Source organism: Heterodontus francisci, unplaced genomic scaffold, assembly GCF_036365525.1.
Source record: "Heterodontus francisci isolate sHetFra1 unplaced genomic scaffold, sHetFra1.hap1 HAP1_SCAFFOLD_521, whole genome shotgun sequence".
Lineage (NCBI taxonomy): Eukaryota > Metazoa > Chordata > Chondrichthyes > Heterodontiformes > Heterodontidae > Heterodontus > Heterodontus francisci.
In genome coordinates this window covers 750,371-762,666 of record NW_027140399.1, presented here as the reverse complement: position 1 = coordinate 762,666, position 12,296 = coordinate 750,371, and positions in this window count along the sequence as shown.

Genomic DNA, 12,296 nt, shown 5'->3' with positions numbered 1-12,296 from the left:
GAGGGTATTCGAGAGCTTGGAGCCTAGGCAACTGAAGGTGTGGTCACCAATGGTGGAACAGTTAATATCAGGGATGCACAAGAGGCTGGAATTAGAGGAGCACAGATAGATTGAAGGGTTGTGGGGACGGATCTTACAGATACGGGACGGGGGCGAGGTCATGGAGGAAAAATAAGTTGAGAATTTAAATAAAGACAATACTTGATCAGGAGTCAAAGTCGGTCAGTGACATGTGCACCGGACTTGGCACGATTTAGGACCTGGCAGCAGAGTTCTGGAGGACATTAAGTTAACAGAGAGCAGCAGGAGGGAAATCAGAGAGGAGTGTGTTGGAGTAGTCATGTCTTGGGGTAAGGAAAGCATGAATGAGTTTCAGCAGCAGATAGGCTGAGACAGGGGTGAAGTCGGGTGCTCTAACTGAGGTGGAAATAGGCGGTTGTATTGATATCCTGGAAATGAGGTTAAAGATCATTTTGTGATTAAATTAGATTAGATTAGATTAGAGATACAGCACTGAAACATGTGACACCAAGGCTGCAGAACAAATTGTCTGAATCTTCGACTGATACAGGGAGAGGGATGGAATCAATAGCAAGGGAACAGAGTTGGAGTGGGGCGTGAAAACAATGGCTTCAGTCTTCCCAATATTTAATTGGAGGAAATTTCTGCTCATCCAGCACTGGATGTCGGATAAGCTGTTGGATAATTTAACAACAGTGGAGGAGTGGAGAGAGGTGGTGCTCAGGTAAACTTGGTGGAGTTCTTTCGTGAAACAATGGAGAGAGTTGATGAGGGTGGTGTGATTGAATTTATATATATGATCTTTCAAAAGGTGTTTGATCAAGTGACATTCAACAGACAGGTTAGAAAAGCTGAACCCCATGGAGTAAAGGGACAGTGACAGTGTGGATTTAACATTGGCTAATGAACAGTAGACAGAGAGAAGTGGTGAAAGGTTGTTGTTCAGACTCGATGGGAGTATACAGTGGTGTTCCCCAGGGCTCGGTATTAGGACCATTGCTCTTTTCGCTCTTGGAAAACCCGGGATGGGTAGGGCAGAGCCCCCTCCCCCTGTTCTTTGCAGAGCTTTCCCTCTATTCAGCCTCTGCTCCATTTGTTGGTCATGTTACGGACCCAGAAACACTGTAACTACAGTCCACATACATCGTCCAGAGCTGTGTCACCAAATCCTCTGTCCTCCCTGAATGTCTGCTGCAGCTGACAACACAACCTCTAGAAAACCATTCCCAGCACCTCCACTAACTTTGCAATAGCAGAAGCAAGTCGAAAGCCCTTCACCTGTAAGTTGGATGCCCGGTCCTTTTAAATAACACTAGCGGGGCTTCCTGGTGCTGCTGAATGTATGTTCAGCTGAGAGGGTATAACACAGGCAGTCAGTGGACATGCACAGACCAAGTCTCGAGGTAACAGTGAAGTCTTCCAGCCAAAATGGACAGTTTGACCTTTTCCCACATTATACTCCATTTGCCAGTTCTTTGACCACTCATTTAGCTTATCTATATCCCTTTGTAGCCTCCTTATGTCCTCTTCAGCACTTACCTTCTTACCAATCTTGGAGTCAATAGCAAATTTGGCAAGCATACCTTCGGTCCATTCATCAAAATCATTTATATAAATTGTAAAAGCTGAGGCCCCAGCACTGATCGCGGTGGCACACCAATCGTCGCAGCTTGCCAACCAGAAAATAACCCATTTTGCCCACTCTGTTTTCTGTTAGCTAGCCAATCCTCTATCCATGCCAATTATGTTACCCCCAAATGATGAGCTTTTATTTTCCACAATGACGTTTGATGTGGCACGTTATCAAATGCCTTCTGGAAATCTAAGTACTGTAGATCCACCAGTTCCCCTTTATCCACAGTACATGTTACTTCTTCAAAGAACTCCAATATATTGGTTAAACATGATTTCCCTTTCACAAAACCATGTTGTCTCTCCCTGATCACCTTGATTTTTTCTACATGCCCTGCTATAACGTCTTTAATAATAGCTTCTAACATCTGATCCATAGCTGAAAGGCATTCTCACCTGCCACAGGTTGAATGTACACTATGTCTCTTCTTATGTCATGCTCTATTTGAACTGTTACTCCTCAAAGAGTCACAGAATTATAGAGATATACAGCACAGAAACAGGACCTTCAGCCCATTCTGTCTGTGCTGGCCATCAAGCTCCAAACTATTCTAATCTCAGTTCCCAGCACTTGGCCTGTAGCCTTGTATGCTATGGCGTTTCAAGTGCTCATCGAAATACTTCTGAAATGTTGTGAGTGTTCCTGCCCAGACCCTCTCTTAAGGCAGTGCCTTCCAGATTCCAACCACCCTCTGGGAGAAAATTATTTTCCTCAAATGCCTTTGTAAATCTCCTGCCCCTTACCTTAAGTCAATTCCCCCTGGCTATTGACCCCTCCGCTAAGGGAAAATAGATTCTTCATATCGAACCTATCAATGCCCCTCACAATTTTGTATCCCACAATCATGACACCCCTCATCCTTCTCTGCTCTGAGGAAAACAACCCTAGCCTTTCCTGTCGCTCTTCATAGCTGAAATACTCCAGCCCAGGCAACATCCTGGTGAATCTATTCTGCACCCTCTCCATTGCCATCACATCCTTCCTGTAGTGTGGCAACCAGAACTATACACAGTACTCCAGTTGTGGCCGAACTGGAGTTTAATAATATTCCATCATAACCTCCCTGCTCTTATATTCTACGCCTTGGCTAATAAAGGCAGGTGTCCCATACGTCTTCCTGACCACATTGTCTACCTGTGCTGCTGCCTTCAGTGATCTATGAACAAGTACAACAAGGTCCTGTAATCTGAGGCTTTCCTCCTCACTATTTACAAAACAATCAATTTTCGTGTCAGCTGCAAACTTACTGATCTGACCTTCTATATTCACGTCTAAATTATTAATGTACACTACAAACAGCAAGGGTCCCAACACCGATCCCTGCAGTACACCACTGGTCACAGGCTTCCACTTGCAAAAACAGCCCTTGACCATCACGCTCTGCCTCCTGCCGCTAAGCCAATTTTGGATCCAATTTGCCAAATTGCCCTGAATCCCATGGGCTCTTACCTTCTTAACAAATCTCCCATGCGATACCCTATCAAATGCCTTACTGAAGTCCTTGTAGACTACTGCTTTACCCTTATTTACACCCCTAGTCACCACCTCGAAAATAATCAATCAATTTAGTTAGACACGAACTCCCCTTGACAAAGCTATACTGACTATCCCTGATTAATCCCTGCCTTTCCACGTGGAGATTAATCCGGTCCCTCCGATTTTTTTCCAATGGTTTCCCTGCAATAAATTGCTTGTGACCCTTCGACCTCCTTTCGGTTAATCTGTGACCCGAGATCAGATGTTACAGTGGTGTAGGAGTGGCAACAGAGTTCATGTCAAAGTCCTACCTCCCTTTTATATGATCCGACATAATGGACAGGGACTACTGGGCAGTAATGTGCTCAAAGGTTATCAGCAGTAATTGATTATCCCTATATTTGTATACTGTAGAACATTAAACCATACCCAACTCTGGTGTCCAGTGCACCTTCAATATTCCTGATTAAAATATCAGAGGAGTGTGAACCAGACACCTCTGATGACCCTGAGGTGCAGGCGATTCTCGAATCGGTGCTGAGTGTATTCACAACTCATTAAGATGACTGTGGAAACATGAGCAGACTGGAAGATATTAACTGACCATTGCATGCTCCATGAAGCAGTATTCTTTGCGAGCTGAGATTATATCATATATTCCAGACACTATCAGGTCATTGTTATACCAGGGTGTAGTTCACAAAGGCACATTCATTACTAACTGCCCCATTTGGCCGGTTAGAAAACCGTATGGCAGCTGGTGACTGACTGTTGACCATCACAAACTCAACTCAGTCATCCCTGTGTGATCCCGGATGTCTGAAAGACACCTATCCTACTCTCCCGGATTCCCAGTGGCAGGGCTGTCTTCACCACCCTGGATATCTCTAATCGTTATTGGAGTATCCCAGTAAAGCTCGAGGAACAATTTGAATTCACATTCACTTCTGAGGACCAGAGGTACCCTGGGCATGTCTGTCACAAGGGGATCCATGATAACTCCACTATTTCCCACTAACGTACAGCCGGGCCCTTATGAGCTTTTCACAGTCTTCCTGCTTGCTGCAATGTGTCGATGGTCTCCTCCTCATCACCACAGACCGTGTCCACGCATTTAACCCTTTTACAGGAACTGCTGCAATAACTTTGGGAGCTGGACTGAAAGACCATGCATGTCAGGCCCAGCTGTGCAAGATCGTGTCAAATTTCAAGTGTCCAGGTTGGATCATCCTGCACCAGCCCAGACGAACATCAGGTGGAGACCATCCAGTGACTACCCCTGTCCACCTCAAAGACTGCCCTGTGTCCTATCCTCAGGCTGGTGTGCTATCAATGGACGCTCATCCAGTGTCCACCCCTGTCCACCTCAAATACTGCCCTGTGTCCTATCCTCAGGGTCGAGGTATCATTAGTCCCTCATCCAGTGTCTACCCCTGTCCACCTCAAAGACTGCCCTGTGTCCTATCCTCAGGGTCGAGGTATCATTAGTCCCTCATCCAGTGTCTACCCCTGCCCACATCAAAGACTGCCCTGTGTTCTATCCTTAGGCCGGTGGGGTATCAGTGGACGCTCATCCAGTGTCCACCCCTGTCCACCTCAAAGACTGCCCTGTCTCCTATCCTCAGGCTGGTGGGGTATCAGTGGACCCTCATCCAATGTTTATCGTTGTACACCTCAAATACTGCCCTGTGTCCTATCCTCAGGCTTGTGGGGTATCAGTGGACCCTCATCCTTCGATTTGCAGAGACTGTGACTCCTCTTTATGAACTACCTAATGATGGTGATGACCAGGTTTAACCCGGTTGGATTGAAGCAGTAACACGAATGAAGACAGCTTTCGCCCAGGCAACGTGTCTTATCTCACTTAACTCTGACAAGACTTCATTCGTCTGACATGGCGATGGGGGTCACAGTGAAAAGCCTGGTTGCTGTCCTATGTAGAGAAAACCAGGAGAAACTACTTCCCATTGTGAATGACTCCAGAATTGTGAATGGGTCTGAACTGGTTTACTCCGTTTGTGAAGAACATTTGTTAACCATGTTCTGGGGCATCAAGCATTTCACTTAGATCACGGGGTTCAACAGGGTGATACTGCCCAGTCCATTAGAAACTTGCCCAGTATAGGAAATCAGTAGTAATAGTATTCCCCTATCAGAGAGTCGTCGAGTCATAGTCATTTCAGCACAGAATGAGGCCATTTGTCCCATCGAGTCTATGCCTGCTCTTTGTAGATAAATCCAGACAGTTTCATTCCCCAGTTGTCTCCACATTCCTGCAAGTTTATTTCCCTCAAGTATCCATCCAATATCTTTTTGAAATCATTCACCATCACTGCGTCCACCACCCTCGTAGGCAGTGATTTCCAGGCCATTCCCACTCACTCACTTCCCGCACCAACAGGTTCTTAAACATGATTTCCTATTCATCCATCCATGTTGACTATGCCAATCAGGTCATTATTATCCAAGTGCCCATTGATCACATCCTTTCGAATAGATTCTAACATTTTCCGAACGATTAACGTAATGTTAACAGATCTGTAATTCCCTGTTTTCTCTCTCCCTCCTTTCTTAAATAGTGGGGTGACATTTGCTACCTTCCAATCTCCAGGAACCCGAATCTATAGAATGTTGTAAGATGATCACCAATGCATCCACTATCTGCATTGCTAGCTCTTTCAACACTCTGGGATTTAGGATATCAGGTCCTGGGGACGTATCAAGCTTCAGCTCCATTAATTTCACAAACACAAGCTCCTGACTAATATTAATTTCCTTCAATTCCTCTTTCCCCCAACATCTTGGATCTCTAATTCTGGGAGATTTCTTACATGTTCCTCAGTGAAGACAGACACAAAATAATCATTTAGCTTCTCTGCCATTTCTCTATTCCCCATTATAAATTCTCCTGACTCTGCCTGTAATGGACCCACATTTATCTTCGCCAAACGTTTCCTTTCTCCGTACCTGTAGACGTTTTTACAGCCCGCTTTTATATTTTTGCTAGCTAACATTCATATTCTATTCTCCATTTCTTTATCAGTTTCTTCATCCTCCTTTGTTATATTCTGAAATCCTCCCAATCCTCAGGTTTTCTACTATTTATGGCAACTTTCTAGGCATTTTCTTTTAATCTTATGCAGTCCTTAACTTCTGTTGTTATCCACTGTTGACTGCCTTTACTTTTGGGGTCTATGTGCCTTGATAGAATGTATAGCTTCTGTAAATTATGCAATATTTCTTTAAAGACTATCCATTACCTATGCACTGTCATACCTTTCAATGCATGTTTACATTCCACCTCGGCCAATTTGCCCCTCATACCTTCATAATTTACTTTGTTCAAATTTAACACCCTGGCTTAAGATTGCACGTTCAAACATCATGTAAAATTCTATTATGGTCATTCATCTCTAAATGTTATTTTACAATAACATTAGTTAACCCTGTCGCATTACATTATACTAGATCTAAAACAGACTGTTTTCTAATCGGTTCTTCAACTTATGCTCCGGAAAATCATCCCTAACACACTCCAGAAACTTGTCATCCCTAGCAGAAGTTCTCATTAGGTTTACCCAATCGAAATGAAGATTGAAGTCACCCGTGAATACTGTATTACCCATGCTACATGATGCTCTAATCTCCTGATTAATGCCATCCCCCACACTGCCACTACTGTTTGGTGCTCCATAAAAAAACTCCTAACAATGTTTACTGCCCCCTGCTGTTTCTTAGCTCCACCCAAAAAGATTCCACATTTTGTTCTTGAGCCCTGAGATCCTCCTTTACTAATGTACTGATCCCATCCCATATTATCAGCACAGGCTTTTTGCCTATCCTTCATATATGTCGAACATACTTGTATATTCAGTTCTCAGGCTTGGTCACCCTGTCGCCACATTTCCGTTATGAAATTGGATCAGACATAATTACCTACATTTCGGCCTTTAAATCATCAATCTTGTTGGGAATACTGCGTCCATTCAGGTAGAGCGCCCTTAACCTTGTCATCTTGACATTCAGCATTCTAAGACAAGTTGATGCTCACTTTTGTGTTGCCTGATTCTAATGTCACTTTCTACTTTTCTACCTCCTGTTACCAGCTTTACTTCCTCCCAATTTGATCATTCATTACAATTTCAAAAGGAAACTGGATGGGTACTTGAAGGAAGAGAACATGCAGGGCTATGGGGATCAAGTGTGGGAGCAAGACTGAGTGAATTGCTCAACAGAGAACGGGCACCGTCTCGATAGGCAGAATGGACTCCCTCTGTGCCAAAAGTGATTCCATTAATCAATGATGGGTGTGTCAGCTGCTTCTGCATGGAAAGGTCGAGATACATCGAAGTTCAATGAAACTGCGACGTTAACGGCCACTGACAGCTCCGTCCTCCCCCTGGTGTGAGGCTCCAGGTCATGTTACAGGAGCTAATACAGCACTGTGACCACCTCTTTATTGAATCAGAGTCACCTCACACACTGCTCCTGGGTTAGGTGTAGGTAGGAAAAGTGCTCTTGGCAAACCCGGGGTGGGTAGGACCGAGTCCCCTCCTCCTCTCTCTTTACAGAGCTTCCCCTCTCTGCAGCCTCTGCTCCATTTGTTAGTCATGTTACAGTCCCAGAGACACTGTAACTACAGTCGCCATACCTCGTCCAGAGTTGGGTCACCAAATCCTCTGTCCTCCCTGAATGTCTGCAGCAGCTCACAACGCAAACGATAGAAAACCACCCACAGCACCTCCACTGACTTTACAACAGCAGAATTAAGTCAAAAGCCCGTCACCTGTAGCTTGCATGTCTGATACATTTAAATAACACGAGAGGGGGTTCCTCGTGCTGCTGAATGTTTGTCCAGCTGACCGTGACTAACACAGGCGGTCAGTGGACATGCACAGACCAAGTTTCAAAGACGTACATCAAAGTACTGGAATAGCAGTTTGATGTGACATTCCATAACTCCTCATTGTACGAGTGCACACAATGTTCACCCGGGATAGAATGCTGCACAGCGTGGGACGGTGTGCACACCATGCCAGAAGTGGCTGGTAGCTCAGCTCACACCTTTTGTGGATCCAGGCTTCCATAGTGTAGGAAAGAGTGGTGTTGTAGAACCGAAAATGATCACCAGGCAGATAGAGATGGAAGGAAATTCACTTTAAAAGGAAACATGGAAATAGATTTGAAGGCAAAGGTTTTTCTGGGATATGGGAATGAACACAATGAGACTAATGGGAGGGGTGAGGCCAGGGAGGGATTCAAACACAAGAATAAGATTATTAAAATAATAATAATAATATGCTGCCACTTCCTTGAAGACCCTCTGATGTAGGCCATCAGGCCCTGGGGACTTGTCTGCCTTCAATCTCAATAATTTGTTCAGCACTTTTTACCTGGTAATGATGATTGTTCTAAATCCCTCTCTTTCTATAACCTCTGCATTACCTGTTACTATTTAGATAGTACTGGTGTCCTCCACCGTGAAAACTGAGGCAAAATATTGATTTAGTGTCTGCACCATTTCTGTGTTCCCCTCTATCAACTTCCCAGTCTCATCCTCTAAGGGACCAACATTCACTTTAGCTACTCTCTTACCTTTTATATACTTAAAGAAGTTTTTTCGATCCTTTTTTATATTTTGCGCTAGTTTTCTTTCATAATTTACCTTTGCTCTTTTTATTACTTCTTTAGTAACCCTTTGTTGATCATTAAAAATTTCCCAATCTTCCAGCCTGCCACTGGCCTTTGCAATATGGTATGCCTTAGATTTTGTTTTTATGTTATCCTTAACCTCCTTGCTTAGCCATGGATGTTTTCCCCCTCCTAGAATCTTTCTTCCTCTCTGGAATATGTTTTAGTTGGGAGGAATTGAATATCTCCTTAAACATCTGCCACTGCTCATCAACTGTCCTACCTTTTAGTCTTCCTGCCCAGTCCACTCGGGCTAAATCTGTCCTCATGCAGATGTAATAACCTTTGTTTAACTCCAGAACGCAAGTGTGGAAATCCAGTTTCTCGCTTTCAAACTGAACTTTAAATTCCAGCATGCTATAATCTCTGTTCCATAGAGGATCATTAACATGAGATCATTAATTAATCCCACATCATTTCACAGTATCAAATCTAGAATAGCTCCCCCGAGGCTACCTTTGCCAATTTGATTAATTCAGCCTCTATGCATATTAAAATCACCCATGGTTATTGCCGTACCTTTCTTACAAGCCCCAGTATTTCTTGGTTCATACTGTGCCTCACTGCAGAACTACTGTTTGGGGGCCTATAGATTACTCCCACCTGGGACTTCTTTGCCTTGATATTTCATATTTCTACCCAGACTGATTCTATGTCTTGATCTCCAGTGCCTATATCATTTCTCACCACAGCATTGATCTCTTTCTTTACTAACAAAGCTACACCTCCTCCTTTTCCTTTCTGTCTATCCTTCCAAAATACTAAGTACCCTTGGATATTCTATTCCCAAGCCTGACTTCCCTGCAACCACGTCTCAGTAATCGCCACGAAATCATACCCATTTATTTCTAGTTGTCCCTATTAGCTCATTTATTTTGTTCCAAAGGTTTCGTGCATTCAGATACAAAGCCTTTAAGTTTGTTTTATTATCAATTTTCTAAGATACATAGAAGTGCAATGCAACTGAGACCTTAACAGCCACTGCCAGCTCCGTCCTCACCCTGGTGTGAAGCTCCAGGTCGTGTTACAGGAGTTGACACAGCTCTGTGACCACCTCCTTATTGAATCAGAGTCACCTCACACACTGCTCCAGGGTTAGGTGTCGGTAGGAAAAGAGCTCTTGGAAAACCCGGGGTGGGTAGGGGAGGGCCCCTTCCTCCTCCCTCTTTATAGAGCTTCCCCTCTCTGCAGCCCCTGTTCCATTTGTTAGTCATGTTAGAGAGCCAGAGACACTGTAAATGCAGTCCCCATATCTCGTCCAGAGTTGGGTCACCAAATCCTCTTTCCCCGCTGAATGTCTACAGCAGCTCACAGCACAACCTCCAGAAAACCATCCACAGCACCTCCACTTTTTCAAAATAACAGAAGTAAGTCAAAAGCCCCTCACCTGTAAGTTGGATGTCTGGTCCTTTTGAGTAACATTAGAGGGGGTTCCTCGTGCTGCTGAATGTGTGTTCAGCTGAGAATGACTACACAGGTGGTCAATGGACATACAGAGATAAAGTGTCAAAGAAGTACATCAAAGCTGTTGGAATGACTTATTGACGTCAATTCAAACCCTTCCTCACACTAACAGCATAGGCATGGTATACCCAGGCTAGATCCCTGCCCAGCACGGGACACAGTGCTGGCCACACTCGAAGTGGCCGGCTGTGCCGTTCACATCATTTTATGGATCCAGGTTTCCATAGTGTTGGCACCAGTGCCGACATCGAGTGAAAATCACAGCAGAGGAAGATATCGAGTGAAAGCAACTCACTTCAAAACGGGAATTGGATAAAGACTTGAATGCATAAGATTTTCAATAATATGTGAAATGTACAGGGCAAAAGGACTAATTGGAAGGGTGAGTCCATGGAGGGATTCAAACACGAATGAGAATATTAAAATTAAGGTGCTGCCAGACCGGTAACCAATGTAGATCAGTGAACACAGGGCTGATGGGTGATCGGGATTTAGTGTGAGATAGGATACAGGCAGCAGAGTTCTGGATGGGCTTTGGTTTATGGAGATTTATAACTGGGAGGATGACCAGGATAGAATTGGAATAGTCAAGTGTGGATTTAACAAAGGCACAGATGAGGGTTTATGCAGCAGATGGGCTGAGGCAGAGGTGATGATGGGTGATACAACAGAGGTGGTAGTAGGGAGAGCTGGTGTTGAGGAAAATATGGGAATGAACTCGGCTCAAGTATAAATATGACACAGAGGTTCCAAACAGTCTGTTTCAGCCTCAGACATTGGGTAGGGAGGTGAATGCAGATAGTGGATGTAGACTGGAGTTTGTGACAGAGACTGAAGACAGTGGCTTAATTCTTCCCAAATTTAATTCACAAAAACACCATATCAGTGGAATATGGTTTATGGATCTAATAGTTGGATGCAGAGACTTACCAGGGCCACCAATAATAGCGAGGATAGGGTAGTAAACCATTTGAATTATCTTCAGAGCATAATAGATCCGCAATTCTAATGTCATCCAAAAATACCCAGCAGTAACCAGGCCAAACCAATAGGAGATACTCCTGCTGTCCATTGTTGTAACATTCCAATCTATTGTCCTCAGATTCTGACCCATTGTTGTAACATTCCAATCTATTGTTCTCAGATTCTGACCCATTGTTCTAACATTCCAATCTATTGTTCTCAGATTCTGACCCATTGTTGGAACATTCCAATCTATTGTCCTCAGATTTGGATCGATCCTCTCTCTCTCTCTGCAGCCACGGATCCCTGTTAATGCCGGGGTTCATGCTCCCACTGACACTATGAGTTAACACATTGAAAGGAGTCCCTTATTAATAGAAGAGGGAAACCCTCCAGTGACACAATTAGGGTCCGTAGTGACTGACATTAATTACAGTTAATGAACAAACAAGTTCAGTTAACCTCTTTCAATCCAATATTTTTTGTACCACAATAGAGTAGAAGTGTTCCTCAGTCCAGATGGGACATACGATGTTTGTTGAGGGAAAGAATGGTGGAAAAAGCAGAGGCACTGGCTGGAAGCTTTCAATCCTCCTTGGATCTGAGAGTGATGACAGGGGACTGCAGGGTTGTAAATGTTACACCCTGCTTATAAAATGAGACATTAGATAAATCCTGTAGCTACTGACCAGTCAGTCTAATGTCGGTGGTTGGAAATTTCTAGAGGCCATATGCCTGTACAAAATATATCTTTCTTGGAAAAACATGGGATAATAAATGACAAACAGCACGGGTAAGTAATGACCAATCACGTCCGATAATCTTGATCAAGTTCATTGATAACATAACTGTGAGTGTTGATGAGGAGAGTGTGTTTCATGTTATGTATACGGACTTTCAAAAGGCCTGTGATCAAATGATATTTCATAGACTTGTTATGAAAAATAGAACACATGGAATAATTTGACAGTGATAGTGTGAATCTGACACTGACTCAGGGACAGAAAGCAGAGAGAAGTGGTGAACAGACTTTGTTCAGACTGGTGGA